Here is a 26,023-nt window from a genome sequence, read left to right as displayed (position 1 = left end):
CAGTTATTATATATTATATACTACCAGCACATACCCTCAGTTATTATACTATATACTACCAGCACATACCCTCAGTTATTATATATTATATACTACCAGCACATACCCTCAGTTATTATATATTATATACCACCAGCACATACCCTCAGTTATTATTATATAATCTATTATATATTATATACTACCAGCACATACCCTCAGTTATTATATTATATATTATATACTACCAGCACATACCCTCAGTTATTATTATATATTATATACTACCAGCACATACCCTCAGTTATTATATTATATACTACCAGCACATACCCTCAGTTATTATATATTATATACTACCAGCACATACCCTCAGTTATTATATTATATATTATATACTACCAGCACATACCCTCAGTTATTATTATATATTATATACTACCAGCACATACCCTCAGTTATTATTATATATTATATACTACCAGCACATACCCTCAGTTATTATATATTATATACTACCAGCACATACCCTCAGTTATTATATATTATATACTACCAGCACATACCCTCAGTTATTATATTATATATTATATACTACCAGCACATACCCTCAGTTATTATATTATATATTATATACTACCAGCACATACCCTCAGTTATTATATTATATACTACCAGCACATACCCTCAGTTATTATATATTATATACTACCAGCACATACCCTCAGTTATTATTATATATTATATACTACCAGCACATACCCTCAGTTATTATATATTATATACTACCAGCACATACCCTCAGTTATTATATATTATATACTACCAGCACATACCCTCAGTTATTATTATATATTATATACTACCAGCACATACCCTCAGTTATTATATATTATATACTACCAGCACATACCCTCAGTTATTATTATATATTATATACTACCAGCACATACCCTCAGTTATTATATATTATATACTACCAGCACATACCCTCAGTTATTATATTATATACTACCAGCACATACCCTCAGTTATTATATTATATACTACCAGCACATACCCTCAGTTATTATATATTATATATTATATACTACCAGCACATACCCTCAGTTATTATATATTATATACTACCAGCACATACCCTCAGTTATTATTATATATTATATACTACCAGCACATACCCTCAGTTATTATATTATATATTATATACTACCAGCACATACCCTCAGTTATTATTATATATTATATACTACCAGCACATACCCTCAGTTATTATATATTATATACTACCAGCACATACCCTCAGTTATTATATATTATATACTACCAGCACATACCCTCAGTTATTATATATTATATACTACCAGCACATACCCTCAGTTATTATTATATATTATATACTACCAGCACATACCCTCAGTTATTATTATATATTATATACTACCAGCACATACCCTCAGTTATTATATATTATATACTACCAGCACATACCCTCAGTTATTATTATATATTATATACTACCAGCACATACCCTCAGTTATTATATATTATATACTACCAGCACATACCCTCAGTTATTATTATATATTATATACTACCAGCACATACCCTCAGTTATTATATATTATATACTACCAGCACATACCCTCAGTTATTATTATATATTATATACTACCAGCACATACCCTCAGTTATTATATATTATATACTACCAGCACATACCCTCAGTTATTATATATTATATACTACCAGCACATACCCTCAGTTATTATTATATATTATATACTACCAGCACATACCCTCAGTTATTATATATTATATACTACCAGCACATACCCTCAGTTATTATATTATATACTACCAGCACATACCCTCAGTTATTATATTATATACTACCAGCACATACCCTCAGTTATTATATATTATATATTATATACTACCAGCACATACCCTCAGTTATTATATATTATATACTACCAGCACATACCCTCAGTTATTATATTATATACTACCAGCACATACCCTCAGTTATTATATATTATATACTACCAGCACATACCCTCAGTTATTATTATATATATTATATACTACCAGCACATATCCTCAGTTATTATTATATATATTATATACTACCAGCACATATCCTCAGTTATTATATTATATATTATATACTACCAGCACATACCCTCAGTTATTATATATTATATACTACCAGCACATACCCTCAGTTATTATATATTATATATTATATACTACCAGCACATACCCTCAGTTATTATATATTATATATTATATACTACCAGCACATACCCTCAGTTATTATATATTATATATTATATACTACCAGCACATACCCTCAGTTATTATATATTATATACTACCAGCACATACCCTCAGTTATTATTATATATTATATACTACCAGCACATACCCTCAGTTATTATATATTATATACTACCAGCACATACCCTCAGTTATTATATATTATATACTACCAGCACATACCCTCAGTTATTATATATTATATACTACCAGCACATACCCTCAGTTATTATATATTATATACTACCAGCACATACCCTCAGTTATTATTATATATTATATACTACCAGCACATACCCTCAGTTATTATATATTATATACTACCAGCACATACCCTCAGTTATTATTATATATTATATACTACCAGCACATACCCTCAGTTATTATATATTATATACTACCAGCACATACCCTCAGTTATTATATTATATACTACCAGCACATACCCTCAGTTATTATATTATATACTACCAGCACATACCCTCAGTTATTATATATTATATATTATATACTACCAGCACATACCCTCAGTTATTATTATATATTATATACTACCAGCACATACCCTCAGTTATTATATATTATATACTACCAGCACATACCCTCAGTTATTATTATATATATTATATACTACCAGCACATATCCTCAGTTATTATTATATATATTATATACTACCAGCACATATCCTCAGTTATTATATTATATATTATATACTACCAGCACATACCCTCAGTTATTATATATTATATACTACCAGCACATACCCTCAGTTATTATATTATATACTATATACTACCAGCACATACCCTCAGTTATTATATTATATATTATATACTACCAGCACATACCCTCAGTTATTATATTATATACTACCAGCACATACCCTCAGTTATTATATTATATACTACCAGCACATACCCTCAGTTATTATTATATATTATATACTACCAGCACATACCCTCAGTTATTATATATTATATACTACCAGCACATACCCTCAGTTATTATATACTGTATACCACCAGCACATACCCTCAGTTATTATATTATATACTACCAGCACATACCCTCAGTTATTATATTATATACTACCAGCACATACCCTCAGTTATTATATTATATACTACCAGCACATACCCTCAGTTATTATATTATATACTACCAGCACATACCCTCAGTTATTATTATATATTATATACTACCAGCACATACCCTCAGTTATTATTATATATTATATACTACCAGCACATACCCTCAGTTATTATTATATATTATATACTACCAGCACATACCCTCAGTTATTATATATTATATACTACCAGCACATACCCTCAGTTATTATATATTATATACTACCAGCACATACCCTCAGTTATTATATATTATATACTACCAGCACATACCCTCAGTTATTATATATTATATACTACCAGCACATACCCTCAGTTATTATATATTATATACTACCAGCACATACCCTCAGTTATTATATATTATATACTACCAGCACATACCCTCAGTTATTATATATTATATACTACCAGCACATACCCTCAGTTATTATATTATATACTACCAGCACATACCCTCAGTTATATTATATTATATACTACCAGCACATACCCTCAGTTATATTATATTATATACTACCAGCACATACCCTCAGTTATTTTATTATATATTATATACTACCAGCACATACCCTCAGTTATTATTATATATTATATACTACCAGCACATACCCTCAGTTATTATTATATATTATATACTACCAGCACATACCCTCAGTTATTATATATTATATACTACCAGCACATACCTTCAGTTATTATATATTATATACTACCAGCACATACCCTCAGTTATTATTATATATTATATACTACCAGCACATACCCTCAGTTATTATTATATATTATATACTACCAGCACATACCCTCAGTTATTATTATATAATCTATTATATATTATATACTACCAGCACATACCCTCAGTTATTATATATTATATACTACCAGCACATACCCTCAGTTATTATTATATATTATATACTACCAGCACATACCCTCAGTTATTATTATATATTATATACTACCAGCACATACCCTCAGTTATTATATATTATATACTACTAGCACATACCTTCAGTTATTATATATTATATACTACCAGCACATACCCTCAGTTATTATATATTATATACTACCAGCACATACCCTCAGTTATTATATATTATATACTACCAGCACATACCCTCAGTTATTATTATATAATCTATTATATATTATATACTACCAGCACATACCCTCAGTTATTATATATTATATACTACCAGCACATACCCTCAGTTATTATATTATATATTATATACCACCAGCACATACCCTCAGTTATTATTATATTATTATATATTATATACCACCAGCACATACCCTCAGTTATTATTATATATTATATACTACCAGCACATACCCTCAGTTATTATATATTATATACTACCAGCACATACCCTCAGTTATTATTATATATTATATACTACCAGCACATACCCTCAGTTATTATTATATACTCTATTATATATTATATACTACCAGTAAATACCCTCTAAGCCTCACTACATACAATAATATCTGTGTGTGTATATACATATATATATATATATATATATATATATATATATACACACGTATACCATATATCTATATAATCTCACTGGCTGAATTTCGGGACCTCGGCGCCAATCATGCCTTCTGTCAGGAAAAATAGGGGTTGTAGTTCTGCTGGAGGGGCGGTAGGTTTTAGGGTATGTGGACACTACGGAATCCCGGTGGATCACCCGCTGCGGATTCTGCAGCTCACGGCCGTGCGCATCTCCGCTGGTCCCATAGGCTTCATTCTATGGTTTGCTAGATTGTGCCGTCTGCCTGAAGAATGAACCTGCGGAATGTGGCAAACCATAGAGTGAAGCCCATGGGACCAGCGCACGGCCGTGAGCTGCAGAATCCGCATGGGTGATCCACCAGGATTCCTTAGTGTGCACATACCCTTACACCTTTGCGTTGTTTATAACGGCTGCGTTCATTCTCTCTTTACAGCACCGTGAAATAGGTTGACGCCATATAAATGGAGAATATCTACGTGTGCCCAATGGTTAGTATAATAACTACTCTTCTCTGTTATCTGCCGCTCTCTGGCCGCGCACATTTTTAGGTCTTTATTTTACATTCTTTGCCTTTTTCCAAAGACAAGTTTTTTTGTGGTTTTCATGTTTTAATAGTTTATATTTCTGCGATAAGTAAAGCGGTGTGATAATACAGGCCAGGCCGCCGTGTAGTGTGCAGAGTAGGTTTCTGTATTCGTACCGCATGTGTCGCCGCACACCTGGTGATAACACAGGCCGGGTCGCCGTGTATTACCGCTGGTGTAATGTGCGGAGTAGGTTTCTGTATTCGTACCGCATGTGTCGCCGCACACCTGGTGATAACACAGGCCGGGTCGCCGTGTATTACCGCTGGTGTAATGTGCGGAGTAGGTTTCTGTATTCGTACCGCATGTGTCGCCGCACACCTGGTGATAACACAGGCCGGGTCGCCATGTATTACCGCTGGTGTAATGTGCGGAGTAGGTTTCTGTATTCACACCTCATGAGCGTTGCACACCTGGTAACAAATCTGCCGCATTTACAATTGCCCATTTACATTCCCTTTAAGGCCTGTGTTGTTACTTCTCGTCCCTTTTTAACTTTTTCTTACACTACGTTTACATTTTGACCTCACCCGCTTCTCTTACTTGTTGTTTTTTTTTTGGCTGGAGGACGTTGCTTAAATTCAAGCGATAAACGATTTTTTTCACTATAATCTTTGGTTGTAATAGGGTGGCGGATAATCTCCGGGACACTTATGATCCTCAGAATAACAGAACCGAGTAAACGGTGCTGCTCACGGCCACCCAAGGTGCAGGAAACTGCAGAACAGCATCCGTGTGTATAGGACGCAGCCCCCCGCACAGTGGATGCATGGAAATGAAATGCGGTGGGGGCAGACTTCTATCTAGAAAGGACCCCCATTGTTTAGAAAGAGATGGCAAGTTGCACAAGTGTACGATCAAAATGACTGCGATCTACCAGCTACAGTATATGGATGCTGATGGATATAAAGCCCTGATGTCCTCATAGTTGCAGGGTACCCCCCCCCCCCCCCCCCAACCCTTCCTCCCCAGCTCTTCTTTTCCCCTTTCCCCTTCCCCCTGATTCCTCTCTTCTCCTTTCCATATTCTTTTTCTTCTTCTTCTTCTTCTTCTTCTTGGTTTGATACTGTGCCTTCTTGCCCAAGCTTTGGCCACGTCTCTCCTGGATTTATCATCCTGTATACTATTAAAAATTGTAAAATAAGAGAATTGAAAGAGGAAAAATGTGATGACAATTCCCAGCGCTATGCCATCACTTTATACGGTGGGAGATCCCCTTTAATGTTTCAACTATACAAACAAAGAATGGCTGATAGGTTGTCAGATAGGAGCCTTAGGACCCTATTACACGGGACGATTATCGTGCAAAGAATTGTTAAATCGTTCAAATTTAAACGATAATCGTTCAGTGTAATTGCAGGCAACGATCGAAAAATTGTCCGTATGCCGTTGATCGTTTATTTAGATCTGAACCTAAAATTATCGTTAATCGTTCGCTTATCGTTGACTGTAATTTCATGTTCGTTCAAGTTCCCGCGTTTTTTCACTAATCATTCAGTGTTAGGGTATATTCACACGGGCGGGCTCGCAGCGAGATTCTCGCAGCGAGATTCTCGCTGCGAGCCCGGCAGGTCCTGTCAGTTCCCATAAACTACATACTTGCTGCGGTCTAAACGACCGCAGCGAGTATGTAATTATACCGCGCTTAACCCCTTCTACTCCCGCCGGCTGTAAGCAGCATACATTACTTGTCCTTGCTGCACGGGTCCGGCGTCCTGCTCTCCCGTCCGGCCAATTAGTGTGTTGCCCAGCCGCAGCCACTGATTGGCCGGGCAGGAGAGTAGGACGCCGGACCCGTGCAGCAAGGAGAGGTAATGTATGCTGCTTACAGCGGGGGAGCCGGGCAGGAGCAGAAGGGGTTAAGCGCGGTATAATTACATACTCGCTGCGGTCGTTTAGACCGCAGCAAGTATGTAGTTTATGGGAACTGACAGGACCTGCCGGGCTCGCAGCGAGAATCTCGCTGCGAGCCCGCCCATGTGAACAGGGCCTTATAGCACATTGCCCATTGTTTTTCTGGGATCAGAAGGAGTAAACGATCATAGTAACGATCACAGTAACGATTATCGTTCTATGTAATATGGTGAACGATTTCAGGTTAACGATAAACAATCTCGTTTGCGATCATTTATGGTTAGTCGTTAATCGTTAAAAATCGCTCAGTGTAATAGGACCCTTAGGGCCCACACGATTGTCGGCCGCACTTGGCTGGTTACCGGCCGTTCTGGCCGACAGTTATTTTATGTAATAGCTCATGTTAAAGAGCAGCGATCAGCTGATAAGCGGGATGTCGGCTGATCGTTGTCTTTCATGAGTCACAACGAACAGGGTAGCGGCGGTGTGCTGGCTGTTGTCCTGTGTAATAGAAGCGGCCGCTCTCTTCGCTGTCTGTGTGTCTGGGTGTAATAGCACAGGCAGTGAGTGGGGAATGAGGAGGAAGCGACCTGACAGGACGGCACCGGCTTCCTCCTCTGTGTAATACGTCCCTTAGGGCCCTATTCCACCAGACGATTATCGTTTGCATAATCGTTAATGATTAACGATCTCAAACGCTATTGCGAAAGACCTGAAAACGTTCACTCATTTCCATGGAACGATAATCGTTACTTATGATCGTAATTGCAATCGTTTTTTCTTCGCTATTTATTCGCTATTACGTTCGTATCTATTGCAAACGACCGAACGATGTCTTATTCAATGCAAACGATTTGCGAACGAGCAACGATAAAAATAGGTCCAGGTCTTGTAAAGCGATCAACGATTTCTTGTTTGGTTGTTAATCGTTAACTGCATTTCAACCGAAAGATTATCATTTAGATTCGAACGATTTAACGATAATCTGAACGATAATCGTCTGGTGGAATAGGGCCCTTACTTTGCAGAATATGGAGGGATATGGGGGGATGAGCGGGCAGCGGTGCCAGCTTTACTCCATGGCTGCCAGGGATTAGAAATACTCTGCTCTTAATGTAATTCTGTCCAGATGACATCTTTATAGATGAGATTAGTCTTCTAACAAACGGGATTAGTTTTCCTTCTTCATTGTTGTCTGCCCTGACAGTCGCCTCACTAATAATATGACGCCTGGTGTATCGCCTCCGTGCGCCTCATTCTCACCTCAGTAAATACTCAATCCTTTGCAGCCCATTCATTTCTGTGGGGCTGTTATTCAGTTATTCATTCATCCTGTAAATTTGAGGATCTGCAATCCACAACGCAAAAAAATAGCAATTGCTGTACAGACACTGTAATAGAAGTCGTGGGAAAGTGCACATTGTAATCCGCAATCGCAGATCCGCACTTTCGTGACATCCCCAAGCTCATTTTTGCCGTCCCATTTTTTTTTTTTTAAGAATTACACCTTTAATTTGCGGATGCACTATGGATGATTTTTTGCAGATCCCAAATTTGATCCTTGAGAGTGCTGAGGTGTGACTGTGTCCTTACACCGGAGCTGGGGGCTTGTGTCTCCTCTTTGTATCTCATTCCTATACTGAAGCCACTTCAAGGGTCAAGCAGCGGCAGCATGAAGGTCACGTTTGCACAGGGTGTTTTCTTTGTGTTTTTTTTTTCTCCTGTGAAGAGTCCCAGCATCCTGTTACCTGTGACTGGCAGGGATCGGTCGGTCACACTCAGCTGCTGCTTTTCTGGGACTTTTAGTGTATTCTGCAGTTTTTATCTATTTCAGACCAAGAAACATGTTAATAGATTATATATCCCAGATAAGTTATCTCCTGTCCATTGTATCCAGTATCTGAGCTGTGGGGAGTCCAGCTGCCAGGACCCCAGAGGGAATGGAGTAGAAGCGCCCTCATGCTTGTGATTGGTGGGGGTCCCTGTTGTCAACTACCCACCCCCCCATCCCCCACCCCGCCATCGCCGATCAGACGGACAGATTATCTTAGTATAACCTTATTTAAGCCGCATTCTGAGGAAAATAAACTTATCCCCTTTCCATGAGACAGGGTCTGACCACTGCTGGGACCCCCAGTAAGCTCCATAGAGGGGACCCGAGTGTTTGTTAGTCATGGAGCAGGGAGTCATACGCGCTCCCCCGTCCGTTCAGTTGTTATAGAGCTGCCATGGCAGACAATGTATGAAGCGGCCGTGCATGCCTGACTCACCGCTCCATTCAGAGCAGCACTTGGCCTCCTAGGGGAGAAGTTATTTGAAAGCAAAATCCCCCTTTAAGGGTCTGTTCACACTCTGCATTCATGCACATGAACTTCTTCAAGCCTTATTCAGATGAAAGTGCTGCAGAAATTTCTGGAAAGAATTTAAATATGTCCTAAGGGGGATTTCAGTGTCACGTAGGATTCATTTTTAACTAAATCAGAATGGGGGCAGTGACGAATTGGGGTAAGGGAATGAGGAAGAATACGGAAAATGTAATTTTTTTTAAAGGGGTACTCTGGCAATTTCCTGTACTTATCAGCTGCTGTATGTCCTGCAAGAAGTGGTGTATTCTCTCCAGTCTTCCAGTACTTATCAGCTGCTGTATGTCCTGCAGGAAGTGGTGTATTCTCTCCAGTCTTCCAGTACTTATCAGCTGCTGTATGTCCTGCAGGAAGTGGTGTATTCTCTCCAGTCTTCCAGTACTTATCAGCTGCTGTATGTCCTGCAGGAAGTGGTGTATTCTCTCCAGTCTGACACAGTGCTCTCTGCTGCCACCTCTGTCCATGTCAGGAACTGTCCAGAGCAGCAGCAAATCCACATAGAAAACCTCTCCTGCTCTGGACAGTTCCTGACATGGACAGAGGTGGCAGCAGAGAGCAGTGCAGAATACATCGCTTCCTGCAGGACATACAGCGGATGATAAGTACTGGAAGACTGGATTTTTTTAAAAAGTACCCCTTTAAAACAACACACTTTTCTGTATTCTTCAGCATTTGCTTTCCCCCATTCTTCACTGCTGTGCTCGGGTGACATCATCACTATGGAGGTGACCTCATGGTGTAGCGCTGTCGGAGGCTTCCCGGATAGGTGTGACTATGTGACGGCTGTACGAGGATAGATGTGCTGGAGATGCTGACAGGGCGGCCGTCAGACCCCTGTATAACCTTGCGGCCTGGCAGTGTGACGGGTTCGGGGCTCTCGCTGATTCTTATAAGACGCCATCTATAATCACTGGGTTTCCATGACATCTGTAAATCCGTCTGTGCTCTTCCTCCTCCCCAAGGACTTTCCCTGTGCGGCTTCTGCAGAAACCCGTGGCTCATTGCTGCCTTCTCCTCCTTGTAGCCAGCGGTATACAATCCCCAGTATATATCACTCCTCCTTGTCTGATAGGTTGGCTATATCTCGGCCCTGTCAGAGGGAACGTCCATAGTTTTGTTGATTTGGTAGGAAGAATTTATATGAAGTTTATATTATATAAGAAGTTTATAGGGTGCATTAGACACTGCTGGTGTTTATTGTCTGGGAGTGACAGCCCACATGGCGGCCATATTGGTTGTCATCCAGCATTGATCGTGCGTCCATCTGCTCTGTATAACTCATCTGTATATAGTCAATTTGCTCTCGTATTTTCATCCCCAATACCTGATATAGATAGAGAACAGATAATGTCTGACATTCAACTGTATAAGAGAAATGTTGTGTAATGAACCCTCCTCACCCCCGTCATGTCTTCCGCACCTGCTCGGATGTATATTTACCATTTGGTTGATAATAAATAGCCGGAGGACAAATCTCCAGGACGGACAGTGGTAGCAACAAAAGTGTATGGCCAAAAATACAGAATACCAGAGGAGGCGGTAAATGAGTGGGATGCATCACCCTCCCTATACTCCAGACTACCAGGGCAGATGTAGCAGCTTCCTACTGAAATAAGAGGGATTTATCACCCCCCACCCTATACTCTAGACTACCAGGGCAGACATGGCGGCTTCCTACAGAAATGAGGGGGGTTTATCCCCCTTGTCTTTGTATTTCACATGTATATAATACTCTGAGTAGAGGGGCCTGGCAGAGTCGCTCTCTTATTTATTGTGCGTTATTCCGGTTCGGGCTGTATTATTATTATCACGTCTTGTTCCTGTACACACTCGGTGCTCGCACCACCAGGATACTAATGGGGAAATGTTAGTGAAAAGAAAGTATCAGAGTTGTACTATGTCCTGCCCTCCCTTCCCCCATCTATATATCAGTCACTACTCTTCTTTCTTTTATAGTCGCTCCGTTCTTCATTCTCCTCTTTGCAGAAGTTTTGCCGCCATCTCTCACCAAGTGTTTATCCCAAAACACGGACAGTCCAGAGATGAGAGGACAAAGGGGAGGGTGCCGGCCCAGAGAACACCCCTCAGCCTCCTGTACTCTCTCTTTTATATGTAAATGATGATTAGCAGGAAGAGATAGCAGGGAGGCTGCAGAGAGGTGTCTCCTGCCCCCCACCTCACAACTCTTACATCCACCCTCCTCCTCCTCCTCATTCAGGGAATCCCACACAGCTCAGAGAAGGGGAGAAACTCTATCATCCTGTCTTACCAGATCTTTCATAATGAGTGTAATATCCTGTCCCAGCACAGGAAGCCCTTCATTCACAAGGTGCCACACTCACTGGCATCCACAGGGTTAACAATACTGTATGCAAGACTTGTTCCTCCTTATTACCTAATAATACACTGCCTTAAAGGAGTCATGTTAGGATTAAAGGGGAACTCTGGCAAAAACTCTTCTCTATTAAATTAACTGGTGTCAGAAAAATATACAGATTTGTAATTTACTTCTATTTAAAAATCTCATTGGAGTACCCCTTTAGCAAAGTTTTATGGGCAAATGTAACACTTTACTGTGCAGGAAAAGAACATATTTAAAGAGCACCTGTCACCCCCCTGCCGGGGTGACAGGCTCCCGACCCCCTGTTAGATCCCCCTATACTTACGTGATCCCGCCGGGTCCCGCTTCCTGAGCCGGCCGGGTCCCGGAGATATCAGCTCCCGAAGCCCGGCGCGCGCGCTGAGAGATGAGTCCGATGCCCATAGAGAATGACGGAGCATCAGACTCCCCATTCATTCTCTATGGGCGTCTGACTTTCCTGTCAGCGCGCGCGCCGGGCTTCGGGAGCTGATATCTGCGGGACCCGGCGGGATCACGTAAGTATAGGGGGATCTAACAGGGGGTCGGGAGCCTGTCACCCCGGCACGGGGGGTGACAGGTGTCCTTTAAAGGGGTTATCCAGGCTTAGAGAAACAGGATCTTTGCAAACTTGTCTCCTCCTCCTGATACGCTGCTCTTTCCCTCCCATAGCTGACAGCTCGTTGTCTAGGTTACCAACCACCACTCTGCTCTAAAAGCAGTTGTCTGGCTTTTGTATGTAGCTATAGGATACATGAGTTAGGGTGGGAATACTGCTGAAGGCCACAGTCACATGACGGCTTTTTTTTTTTAATTCTCAATTTTATTGCATTTTAACAAAACATTCACAGCACCAGGTACAGCGCAAACAGAAGTGACAATCATCAAGGTGATGGATGATGAGTGTGAAACAGGGGCAAAAACGTCCTCAAAAACCAATGAGCCCAGGTCCGAAAGGGCCAGACCGGCAGTATAACCAGCAAGTGAGGAAGAAAAGAGGGTAGTGAAAGAGGGAGAAGAAGGCGGGGGAGGGGACCCTGGAGGGATTGTGGAGAACCACTAAACTGCTCCCAGCAGTACCAGGTCTGGAAGAAACGGGCGGAGTGGTCGTGTAAAGGCCCTATTCCACGGAACGATTATCAGCCGTTACAACCGATAATGGTCCCATGGAATTGACAGCAGCAATCAGCCGACATCGTTCATGCTGCCGTCGCTCCGTGGAACAGGAGGCAGCAGACGCTGCTGTAACCTATGGGCTGCCTGGACGATCAGCGATTCCCCCGGGCAGCCCAACCCCTCCCGCGCCCCCCCAGACTCACCCTCTCACTGCTGCTGCATGGAATTGCGGCAGCAGCGAGCAGGGAACGAGGACCAAACGAGCGCTAATAGCGTGTCGCACATGGAGGACCTGGCAGCTCAGTTAAGGCCCTATTCCACGGGCCGACTGACAGGAGCAAACGAGCGCTATTAGCGCTCGTTTGGTCCTCGTTCCCTGCTTCCATTTTGCACACAACCAAAGTGAAATGGAAGTTTTTTTGAGTTTTTTTTAGACATATTTTTAGCAGCCATATTTTTACAGCTGAACATTCCACCAATAATGGCCGTTGTTTGGCCACAAAATGACGGCCGTCCCAAAGAACAGGTGTCAGACGGCTGAAAAGAAGGTGTGTAGTTGTGTCCTTAATCTGCATAATGTGCATGGGTTTCCTAGGTGGGATATTTCGGTAGTGGATGGAACCTGCTGACCACCTGCAGCTATGTACTTAGAGGGTATAAACCGTCTTTAGCTGTTCTAGTTACTTCTTTCTGTAATAACCAGCATTGGATTTTGGCGTATGATGGCTGCTGTGCCCCTCGCCTCCAGGCTGCCTGCTCTTCTGTGGAGAGTGTGAGCACTGCAGAAAGTAGTGAGTCAGCACTCCCGACCACTCAGCAAACAAGTGACAGAATGTGTGCTCAGCCGGCCATAGGCCACACATGGAGGCCGCCACCAGCCCTCAGCTGCTGACTGATATCGTGTGACATCAACTATACAGAAATAATAGTTACAATGAGATTACCATACGTAATAATAACCCATCATTCCTCCTCCTCCTTCTTCTGCAGTCCGTCTGATGACTGGGGATCAGCTGTTGTTCACTCCGAAGCCCAGTGCTGATGCATGTATCCAGAGGAGACAGACTAAACCGCATTCCATTGAAGTGAGTGGGGCATTTATTGGTTGTGCCTGGTGTCTGCAGGGAGTCTTTATGTGAGAGATCTCCTGCCCTACAGGCAGTACTCATAGCTGATGAGCGGTTTCTCCCATTTCCGCTAATACACATACACCCTACACCTGTGGCATCTAACCTGTGACCCCCCCAGCTGTTGCAAAACCACAATTCCCAAACTGCTGTATTCAATTGGCACCAGTCCCCAGGACAGTGCTATCTAATCTATCGCCATCATGTTATAGAGCAGGAAGAACTATTTGTTAGTGGGAAAAGATTCAGTATAACGTGTACTTGTTGATTAAAATCCCCGCTCATTCTGTGTTAGGAGTCCAGTGGGCGGAGTCACTCAATGGACTGGACTCCTCAGCATGGAATGATCTGAGAATCAACCAATAAATTACAAGTTATACTGAATCCTTTTCTCATACAGATATATATCACTCCGCTCAGCTCCTCCTGCTCTATAACATGATGCCAATAGCTTAGGAAGTATTTTCATGGTTCCCCTTTAAGGCACGTGTCTAAGGCTGACTGTCCGTTTTCTGCCGCAGACATGTAGATTGAACAGCTGCGAATTTGCATGAAAATCTTCCCCATTGTCATTACATAAGACTCTCTATTCTCCGTTCTGCCGCAGAATCCGCAGAAATAAGCAGCACATATCTGCATGGACATTACCCATTTCATGTAGATGGGGTTGGAGAAATCCTGTCCACATGCACAGTGTGTGAACTATGACATATGTCCTGAAAGTCTCAAGGGATCCGGCAACATGTGAACAATGCCTACAGCAGCCATAGACACCGATCCTAAAGGGACGTCTCCTATAAATCCTATAAGAGCTGCCTGGTGTGCGCCTGGCCTTATACTGTCTGGCAGCCACGCAGAGGTTACTGCGCTCCCCAATGACTTGTCTGAACCGCACATCAATCTGGTGTACTCGATACGTGAGCGCTCCAGTTGTTCCTGTGTTATTATCCATTTACATAAGAATATCTGGCTGTGTTTTCTCGTTTCCATACATTCCTGTTGAGTGACATTGCAGAGTCTCCACGTGAGGCAGACACCTCTGCACATCTCATAGTAATCTGGATGAGACATAAAGATCACATTGATGTCACACGGTGCAGCTGGAATGCCGTCCGGGCAGCATTATTATTCTGGGTTCCCTCCCCGGGACAATAGGATAAGTCTATAGGAGAGCAGTGAGCAGCCGTATAGAGTATATAACAGATTTGTATGGAGTGTCCCCTCACCCATACAGCAGGATAACTGAGTGCCGATGTTAGGGACGGTCTTGTGCTGTGTACACAGTTGTATCCACTCCAGCACAGTGGGGGAGGCTCTATGGCTGCCCCATGTCAGGGCTTCTCACCTGAAATGATACATTGTAACATATCATCCCCAGTTTATTACAATTTAGGAAGTGCACGTGTCGACCCCAAACAGAAGAAGGCCTGTGGACGGGACCAGGGGGAGGAAGGGTACACCCCTTGAAAATGACATTGTGCACACAGAGCGCTTCTTTACGTGAAAAAAACACAGAGTCTGCAGTCTCCACTTCTCATCATTGGGAGCCCTGGCTGCTGATCACATGGTCAGTACAGGGCAGATCTGTTTCCTTCACATTCAGTCCCATGTCCATAATGTTATGCCCAAATCTGAGGGTATCATTGTGTGCACGTAACCCTTAGACACCCCTCAAAGTGGCCGAGGGCTGCAGGAAGTGGCGAAAGTTGTACCTTGTTTGCTGCTTACTTGTGGTCAACCTGTGAGGTCGTGTCTCTGACCTGTCACGTAGGGGTCGTGTCTCTGACCTGTCACGTAGGGGTCGTGTCTCTGACCTGTCACGTAGGGGTCGTGTCTCTGACCTGTCACGTAGGGGTCGTGTCTCTGACCTGTCACGTAGGGGTCGTGTCTCTGACCTGTCACGTAAGGGTCGTGTCTCTGACCTGTCACGTAGGGGTCATGTGGAGGGGGCTATAGGGCGATGCGTGTGTTTCTCCGCCATCTCCCGCTGCCATCAGACTGATGGATGCACTCCACTCTCAGTATGCAGGTGCTGTCTGCAGGAATACAGAAGACAGCGGCCCGGGTACTGTCTGCCTCTCAGCACTTCTGTCTCTCTTCTCCCTGAAGTTTTGTCTCCCGCTACCCTCCCCCACACAATGTCTTCCGTCTCCTAACATCCCTTCTTCCATCTTTCTGCATTCTTGCCCACACACACATCATGGTGCAGACACAAGGACAGGACGCCACACCCTGTCAGACCTGACGCCCGATGTAACCCACAATCATCACAAGTCTAATATCCAAAATACAACCCAGACATACAGAAACCATTGGGAGGATAGCTGAAACTACACCGAAATCTCCAAGAATGTCTGATGCGATGTGAGGAATGGAGAAAGTGTATACAACTCTATCTATCTATCTATCTATCTATCTATCTCCTGTGTCTTAGATTCCACACCACCCACATATGTTACTATCTCATACATATATATATATATATATATATATATATATATATATATATATATATATTTATATTTAGGAGTATAATTCGTTCCTGGACCGTGCATGTAATCCAATTAACTGTTAAACCAAAGTAAAGTTTCCCATAAGAAATCGCTGATCTGCAGACAATTGGTTCCACATCCCAAAAGTAATGATTTTTTATTCTAAATAACATGTAAAACAGATGAAACATACAATGAGAAGCAGCTGGATATGTGATATATAAGTTACTGTACAGTATAGCAGCATGTAGTATATAATGTATAGTAACTGTATAACCCTGATAACACAGCAGCTGGATATGTGATATATAAGTTACTGTACAGTATAGCAGCATGTGGTATATACTGTATAGTAACTGTATAACCCTGATAACAGAGCAGCTGGATATGTGATATATAAGTTACTGTACAGTATAGCAGCATGTGGTGTATAATGTATAGTAACTGTATAACCCTGATAACACTGCAGCTGGATATGTGATATATAAGTTACTGTACAGTATAGCAGCATGTGGTATATAACGTATAGTAACTGTATAACCCTGATAACACAGCAGCTGGATATGTGATAAGTTACTGTACAGTATAGCAGCATGTGGTATATAATGTATATTAACTGTATAACCCTGATAACACAGCAGCAGCTGGATATGTGATATATAAGTTACTGTACAGTATAGCAGCATGTGGTATATAATGTATAGTAACTGTATAACCCTGATAACACAGCAGCTGGATATGTGATATATAAGGGCCCTATTCCACGGGACGATTATCGTTTGGATAATCGTTAACGATTAACGATCTCAAACGACCGCTATTGCGAAAGACCTGAAAACGTTCACTCATTTCCATGGAACGATAATCGTTACTTATGATCGTAATTGCGATCGTTTCTCTTCGCTATTTATTCGCTATTGCGTTCGTATCTGCAAGAAATAACGAAGAAATGAAGAAACTGCACTCACCGGCACGGGTGAAGACTTCTTTTTTATTTCTTAAGTGCGGACATCATGGAGCAGACGCCAGCTGGGTGCGGGTACCCAGCTGGCGTCTGCTCCATGATGTCCGCACTTAAGAAATAAAAAAGAAGTCTTCACCCGTGCCGGTGAGTGCAGTTTCTTCATTTCTTCGTTATTTCTTGCATGTCACAGAGACTGTATTCATAACTAGCACCACCGCACATTTTCCCAAATACGATCTGGTTGCGGTTCAAGGTCTAGCTCCAGGCTGTAGTGCCGACCACTTCTTACTGTGTTTTATTGCGTTCGTATCTATTGAGAACGACCGAACGATGTCTTATTCAATGCGAACGATTTGCGAACGAGCAACGATAAAAATAGGTCCAGGTCTTATTAAACGATCAACGATTTCTCGTTCGGTCGTTAATCGTTAACTGCATTTCAACCGAACGATTATCGTTCAGATTCGAACGATTTAACGATAATCTGAACGATAATCGTCCCGTGGAATAGGTCCCTAAGTTACTGTACAGTATAGCAGCATGTGGTGTATAATGTATAGTAACTGTATAACCCTGATAACACAGCAGCAGCTGGATATGTGATATATAAGTTACTGTACAGTATAGCAATCAGCATGTGGTATATAATGTATAGTAACTGTATAACCCTGATAACACAGCAGCTGGATATGTGATGTATAAGTTACTGTACAGTATAGCAGCATGTGGTGTATAATGTATAGTAACTGTATAACCCTGATAACACAGCAGCTGGATATGTGATGTATAAGTTACTGTACAGTATAGCAGCATGTGGAATATAATGTATAATAACTGTATAACCCTGATAACACAGCAGCAGCAGTTTGTAGATACAGAATGGAGCTGCAGATCCCCATAATGCAGTAGTGTGGTACAACAGGCTAGAATAGAGAAGCAGGGCTGCTGTCAGATGTCTGTGTGGTCACATGACAGCAATGGGGAAGTTGTTTGGCATGGACCAATCAGGAAGTGAGAATCATAGAGCTGTGTAGGAGGACAGTGACAAACTTTATTTACAGCAGCGTGAATCGCTGAGTGTAAGTGCAGCCAAATTATAGCAGCATTGTGTATAGCTGAGTGTGAGTGCAGGCAGATTATAGCAGCAGTGTGTATAGCTGAGTATGAGTGCAGGCACATTATAGCAGGAATGGAGAGGATGAGAAACACAAGGGCGGACAGAGACTGCAGGGAGCAGGAAGGAATGAGCAGGGCAGATGTGGGCACATACATGCAGCACTCTCTGTCCGGGGAGAGAGGGGTTATACCTATAGAGAGATTACCTCCACAGTCCTGTCCCCTGATGTAAGCCCCAGCCTGAGGTGGATCTGCTATGATTTGGAAGGTGAGGGAGACTTCCTGGGTCAGAGTACAGGGCTGTAGACCCCGCTATGCAGACCATGCCCCTCCCCCACTCCCCCTCCCACCCAGTAGAGGGAGCTCTTACACCAAAGCAATGCTCTTACACCAAGTCATAATTTTGAAAAACTGCGAGCTCTTAAACCAAAACGCTCTTAATCCAAGTTACTCTTAAACCAAGGTACCACTGTATATACATATGTGTATATATACATACAGGGTGGCCCTAAAGTAGATGGACAGTATGTGTAATAGGGGATATTTATCAACCATGGTGTAAAGTGACTCTGGCTCAGTCGCCCCCGGCAACCAAGGTTTGGAAGATGAAAGCTGAAATCTGCCACCCAAGTCCTTAGTTTTGCAGCTCTGTTCCATTGAAGGTAATGAAGCTGAATGGTAATACCACACACAGCCTGAGGAGAGGGGTGGTGCTGTTTTTTAAAAAGAAGCCATTACAGAGCCACAGCTCAGGAACAGCTCAGAGTTACCGCAGATAATCCTTCCCGGATATAGATATGGAGGTACGATTCTCATAGAGGGGAGAGCTTTACATCCTGTGTTCCTGTGTTCTCTGGTATCAGTCATTTTTGTGGAGAAGCGCTCAGTACTGTGGATGAGATTATTTACAGGAAATCATCTAGACTTCCTCTGAGTTATCGTCAGTTCCAACACAACAGCTACACGTTTACGACTATGAAGAGGAAGCGCAGGGTTCACATACTTTATATCAGCACATAATCCATTGCTTAGTTTCCTGGAGAACAGGCTGAATTTACGTCCCGAGTAGGTTACGTCCTGGATAGGCTACGTCCTGGGTGGATTACGTCCTGGGTGGATTACGTCCCGGATAGGCTACGTCCTGGGTGGATTACGTCCCGGATAGGCTACGTCCTGGGTGAATTACGTCCTGGGTGGATTACGTCCCGGATAGGCTACGTCCTGGGTGAATTACGTCCTGGGTGGATTACGTCCCGGATAGGCTACGTCCTGGGTGAATTACGTCCTGGGTGGATTACGTCCCGGATAGGCTACGTCCTGGGTGAATTACGTCCTGGGTGGATTACGTCCCGGATAGGCTACGTCCTGGGTGGATTACGTCCCGGATAGGCTATGTCCTGGATAGCTTACGTCCTGGGTGGATTACGTCCCGGATAGCTTACGTCCTGGGTGGATTACGTCCCGGACAGGCTACGTCCTGGGTGGATTACGTCCCGGATAGCTTACGTCCTGGGTGGATTACGTCCTGGGTGGATTACGTCCCGGATAGCTTACGTCCTGGGTGGATTACGTCCTGGGTGGTTTATATCCAGCTGATGACTGTAACAGGTTGCTAAGGGCACTCTGCATAGCAACTGCTGCTTCTTATATGTGGTAGTCAGGCAGACTGTACCATAGCAACCAGTCTGTCTTTGTTCTTCAGTCTTAGGATCTTTATGGTGTCTGGTGCTGCCCACCCCTACAGAGTCCCGGACAGAGCCCCCGGGGGAACTCGCACACAGAGACAGGACTCCTCCATACCAAGATTAAGGGTCATGTGCTCTGATTGGGGAATGGAGTTAAGGCCCTATTCCACCAACAGATCTGACGACAGATTATCTGTCAAAGATTTGAAGCCAAACCCAGGAGTGGATTTGAAAAGAGGAGAAACCCAGTCTTTCCTTTATGACCTGTTCTCTGATTATAGTCTGTTCCTGGGTTTGGCTTCAAATCTTTGGCAGATAATCTGTCGTCAGATCTGTTGGTGGAATAGGGCCTTTAAGCTGCTCCCAGACTCCCCTATCCCCTCCTATAGACTCCTCTGTCCCCTCTTATAGACTCCTCTGCCCCCTCTTATAGACTCCTCTGCCCCATACAGACTCCTCTGTTTTCTCCAGACACCTACAGTATGCACTGCACTATTCCCTATGACAATGGTTTATCTCACTTAGAACAAGAAGATCAGGCTGTAGAAATCCACCCTGCCTGATCCTTCCCCCTCCCGGCATTGTACACATTAGATCCTTGGCTGCTCCTGTCACAGATGTGAGAGGAGGAGGAAGCCCTTTAACTCCTCTGTACGCCATTAACCTTGGTGGGAAATCTTCCCCTTCCTTCAGCTTTTTTTGGCCACTTTTATGTTACTTTTCGTACAAGGGGCAGAGTCACCTGGAGCCACATATATGGCGGTGATATACAGTGCAGAGCACCATTGGTTGCTGTAACAGTCATCACTTTATACACTACGGGGCAGAATCCCCATAGGGATCTATGTGACGGACGCTCCATGTGAGTGACCTGTATGAGGCTCAGCGTATAGGTGGAGAATAAATCTGCATCCTATATACAACGCAAGAGTGTGCGCACATGGACCGGGCTGCCATGGAGAGACTGACTGCTATGGACTAAAGCAAACATCCCTATAGAAGATATACAGCGACACAATAAGCGAGGAAATCACTGACAACTATACATGAGCGGAGACATTACATGTAGCTGATATATACAGGATCGGGGAAATATAGCTGATATATACATGAGCGGGGACATATAGCTGATATGTACAGGATCAGGGACATTACATATAGCTGATATATACAGGACCGGGGACATATAGGTGATATATACAGGACCGGGGACATTACATATAGCTGATATATACAGGACCGGGGACATTACATATAGATGATATATACAGGACCGGGGACATATAGATGATAAATACAGGATCTGGGACATTACATATAGCTGATATATACAGGACCGGGGACGTATAGCTGATATATACAGAACCGGGGACATTACATATAGATGATATATACAGGACCGGGGACATTACATATAGATGATATATACAGGACCGGGGACATTACATATAGATGATATATACAGGACCGGGGACATATAGCTGATATATACAGGACCGGGGACATATAGCTGATATATACAGGACCGGGGACATATAGCTGATATATACAAGACCAGGGACATATAGCTGATATATACAGGACCGGGGACATATAGATGATATATACAAGACCGGGAACATATAGCTGATATATACAGGACCGGGGACATATAGCTGATATATACAGGAGCGGGGACATATAGCTGATATATACAGGACCGGGGACATATAGCTGATATATACAGGACCAGGGACATTACATATAGCTGATATATAGAGGACCGGGGACGTTTAGCTGATATATACAGGACCAGGGACATATAGATGATATATACAGGACCGGGGACATATAGATGATAAATACAGGACCTGGGACATTACATATAGCTGATATATACAGGATCAGGGACATTACATATAGATGATATATACAGGACCGGGGACATATAGATGATATATACAGGACTGGGGACATTACATATAGATGATATATACAGGACTGGGGACATATAGATGATATATACAGGACTGGGGACATTACATATAGCTGAAATATACATGACCAGGGACATTACATATAGATGATATATACATGAGTGGGGACATTACATGTAGCTGATATATACAGGATCAGGGAAATATAGCTGATATACACATGAGCGGGGACATATAGCTGATATATACATGAGCGGGGACATTACATGTAGCTGATATATACAGAACTGGGGATATATAGATGATATATACATGAGCGGGGACATTACATATAGCTGATATATACAGGACCAGGGACATATAGATGATATATACATGAGCGGGGACATTACATATAGCTGATATATACAGGATCGGGGATATATAGATGATATATACATGACTGGTGACATTACATATAGTTGATATATACAGGACCAGGGACATATAGATGATATATACATGAGCGGGGACATTACATATAGCTGATATATACAGGACCAGGGACATATAGATGATATATACATGAGCGGGGACATTACATATAGCTGATATATACAGGATCGGGGATATATAGATGATATATACATGAGCGGGGACATTACATATAGCTGATATATACAGGACCAGGGACATATAGATGATATATACATGAGCGGGGACATTACATATAGCTAATATATACAGGACCAGGGACATATAGCTGATATACACTCACCGGCCACTTTATTAGGTACACCTGTCCAACGGCACGTTACCACTTAATTTCTAATCAGCCAATCACATGGCGGCAACTCAGTGCATTTAGGCATGTAGACATGGTCAAGACAATCTCCTGCAGTTCAAACCGAGCATCAGTATGGGGAAGAAAGGTGATTTGAGGCCTTTGAACATGGCATGGTTGTTGGTGCCAGAATGGCTGGTCTGAGTATTTCAGAATGATCTACTGGGATTTTCACGCACAACCATCTCTAGGGTTTACAGAGAATGGTCCGAAAAAGAAAAACCATCCAGTGAGCGGCAGTTCTGTGGGCGGAAATGCCTTGTTGATGCCAGAGGTCAGAGGAGAATGGGCAGACTGGTTTGAGCTGATAGAAAGGTAACAGCGACTCAAATAACCAACCGTTACAGCCAAGGTAGGCCGAAGAGCATCTCTGAACGCACAATACGGCCAACTCTGAGGCAGATGGGCTACAGCAGCAGAAGACCACCTGTTACTAGCATGGTGTACCTAATAAAGTGGCCGGTGAGTGTATACATGAGCGGGGACATTACATATAGCTGATATATACAGGACCGGGGACATATAGATGATATATACAGGACCGGGGACATATAGATGATATATACAGGACCGGGGACATATAGCTGATATATACAGGACCGGGGACATATAGATGATACATACAGCCATACAATAGGTGACAGCTCTATTGATCAGGTTATATACCCTGTAATGTCTTTAGTGCGATTAGAGAGTTGGGGTCATTGAGGGGCGCTCCTCCTTGCACCTCAGTGAGAGAATGGTGGGAGAAGCTAATGCGACACTTCCCCGTCTGCAGGAGATCGCAGCCATTGTGTACGCTGATCTGCAAACTTTGCGTATTATAAACAAAGAGTCTGCGGCAGATAATGCAATCTCTGAGGCGGCTATTATAATGGGAGCGGCGGGGGCATCGTACACATCAGTCTGCAGGGAAAGGACATGGCACACAAGTATCAGGAGCCGCAATGTGCTGCACTATTATATATAAGTAGTAAGTGTACCCGTCGCTGCCCGGGTATAAAGTGTCAGTGTGTTAATTAGATTTGTTCCAAGGTCGCCCAGGAGGCCAATCTATGGCCTTTGTTTTTTTTTTTGTTTGAGAGAAATCGCCAGGAGCCCTATATACCCCTATATACACTTTATACCCTGACAGTTCTGCAGTGTTTATGTAAATTGTAGCTTATACTTATTAGAAATAAACTACAAATATTTAACATACTAAATACCTAATAGCCAAACTGAGATGTCATGTGATAAGACAGTATACAGAGCCTGGTTATATACAACATTGGCAGTGTTATATACAGAGCCTGGTTATATACAACATTGGCAGTGTTATATACAGAGCCTGGTTATATACAACATTAGCAGTGTTATACAGAGCCTGGTTATATACAGCCTGGTAATATATGGGAACATAGACTGGGACAATGCCTTCAGAAATAAAAGTACACAAGAGAAATGGGACATATGTAAGAGCATCCTGGGTAAATGGTGTGAAGGACACATACTGTACCATATGGGAATACAAGTAGTAGAAATAAGAGAAATCCAATATGGTAACTACAGCTGTAAGGGGTGCAATAAATGATAAGAAACAAGCAGTCAGACTACTAAAACAAGAAGGTAGTGGGGAAGCATTGAGCAACTATAGACAGAAGAATAGAATGTGTAAAACGCAAATAAAAGAAGCAAAAATAGCTACAGAAAGAAGGATAGCCACAGAAAGTAAAACGAATCCCAAAATGTTCTTCACCTATATAAATAACAAAAGACTTAAAACCGAAAATGTTGGTCCCCTCAAAAATAATCTGGGTGTAATGGTGGAGGGGGAAGAGGAAAAGGCCAATCTACTAAATACATTCTTCTCTACTGTATTCACAGAGGAGAATCCCATAACAGACGACATGACTAGGGATAATATAAATCCTCCCATAAATCTCACCTGCCTAACACAACAAGAAGTGGGGAAACGCCTTAAAAACATTAAAATCCATAAGTCACCGGGCCCAGAAGGCATCCATCCTAGAGTTTTGCAAGAATTAAATACGGTGTTAGACAGACCGATATTCCTAATATTTATAGATTCTATTACGACAGGGATTCTTCCACAGGACTGGCGCATAGCTAATGTGGTACCAATATTCAAGAAGGGGTCAAGGAGTGATCCTGGAAACTACAGGCCCGTAAGTCTAACATCTATAGTGGGTAAAGTATTTGAGGGGATTGTAAGAGATGTATACTGGAGTATCTTAATGAAAATAATCTTATGACGCAGCACCAGCATGGATTTATGAGGGATCGGTCCTGTCAGACTAATCTGATCGGCTTCTATGAAGAGGTAAGTTATAGACTGGACCTGGGGGAGGCTGTGGATGTTGTGTATCTGGACTTTTCAAAGGCATTTGATACTGTGCCGCATGAAAGGTTGGTCTACAAAATGAGGATGCTGGGACTTGGGGAAAACGTATGCAAATGGGTAAGTAACTGGTTGTGTGATAGAAAACACAGGGTGGTCATTGATGGAACATATTCAGATTGGGTTTTAGTTACTAGTGGGGTACCCTAGGGGTCAGTGTTGGGTCCACTTCTTTTTAATATTTTTATTAATGATCTTGTAGAGGGGCTACAGAGTAGAATCTCCATTTTTGCAGATGATACAAAACTGGGTAAAGTAA

The 26,023-nt window shown here is 42.4% G+C and overlaps 1 long non-coding RNA gene across 2 annotated transcripts in view; it reads left to right on the top strand.

The window, feature by feature from the left end:
- The window catches only part of LOC138773001 (uncharacterized), a 126,087-nt gene that overhangs the window by 1,222 nt on the left and 98,842 nt on the right, over positions 1 to 26,023 (top strand). For both annotated transcript variants that reach the window (XR_011359862.1, XR_011359861.1), the window contains exons 2-3: positions 5,398 to 5,452; positions 14,231 to 14,325. This is a non-coding gene — a long non-coding RNA (uncharacterized lncRNA). The remainder of the gene's footprint in view (positions 1 to 5,397; positions 5,453 to 14,230; positions 14,326 to 26,023) is intronic.

The sequence above is a fragment of the Dendropsophus ebraccatus genome, chromosome 14 (genome assembly GCF_027789765.1).
Source record: "Dendropsophus ebraccatus isolate aDenEbr1 chromosome 14, aDenEbr1.pat, whole genome shotgun sequence".
Taxonomy (NCBI): Eukaryota; Metazoa; Chordata; class Amphibia; order Anura; family Hylidae; genus Dendropsophus; species Dendropsophus ebraccatus.
This window is presented reverse-complemented; position numbering and strand designations above follow the sequence as displayed.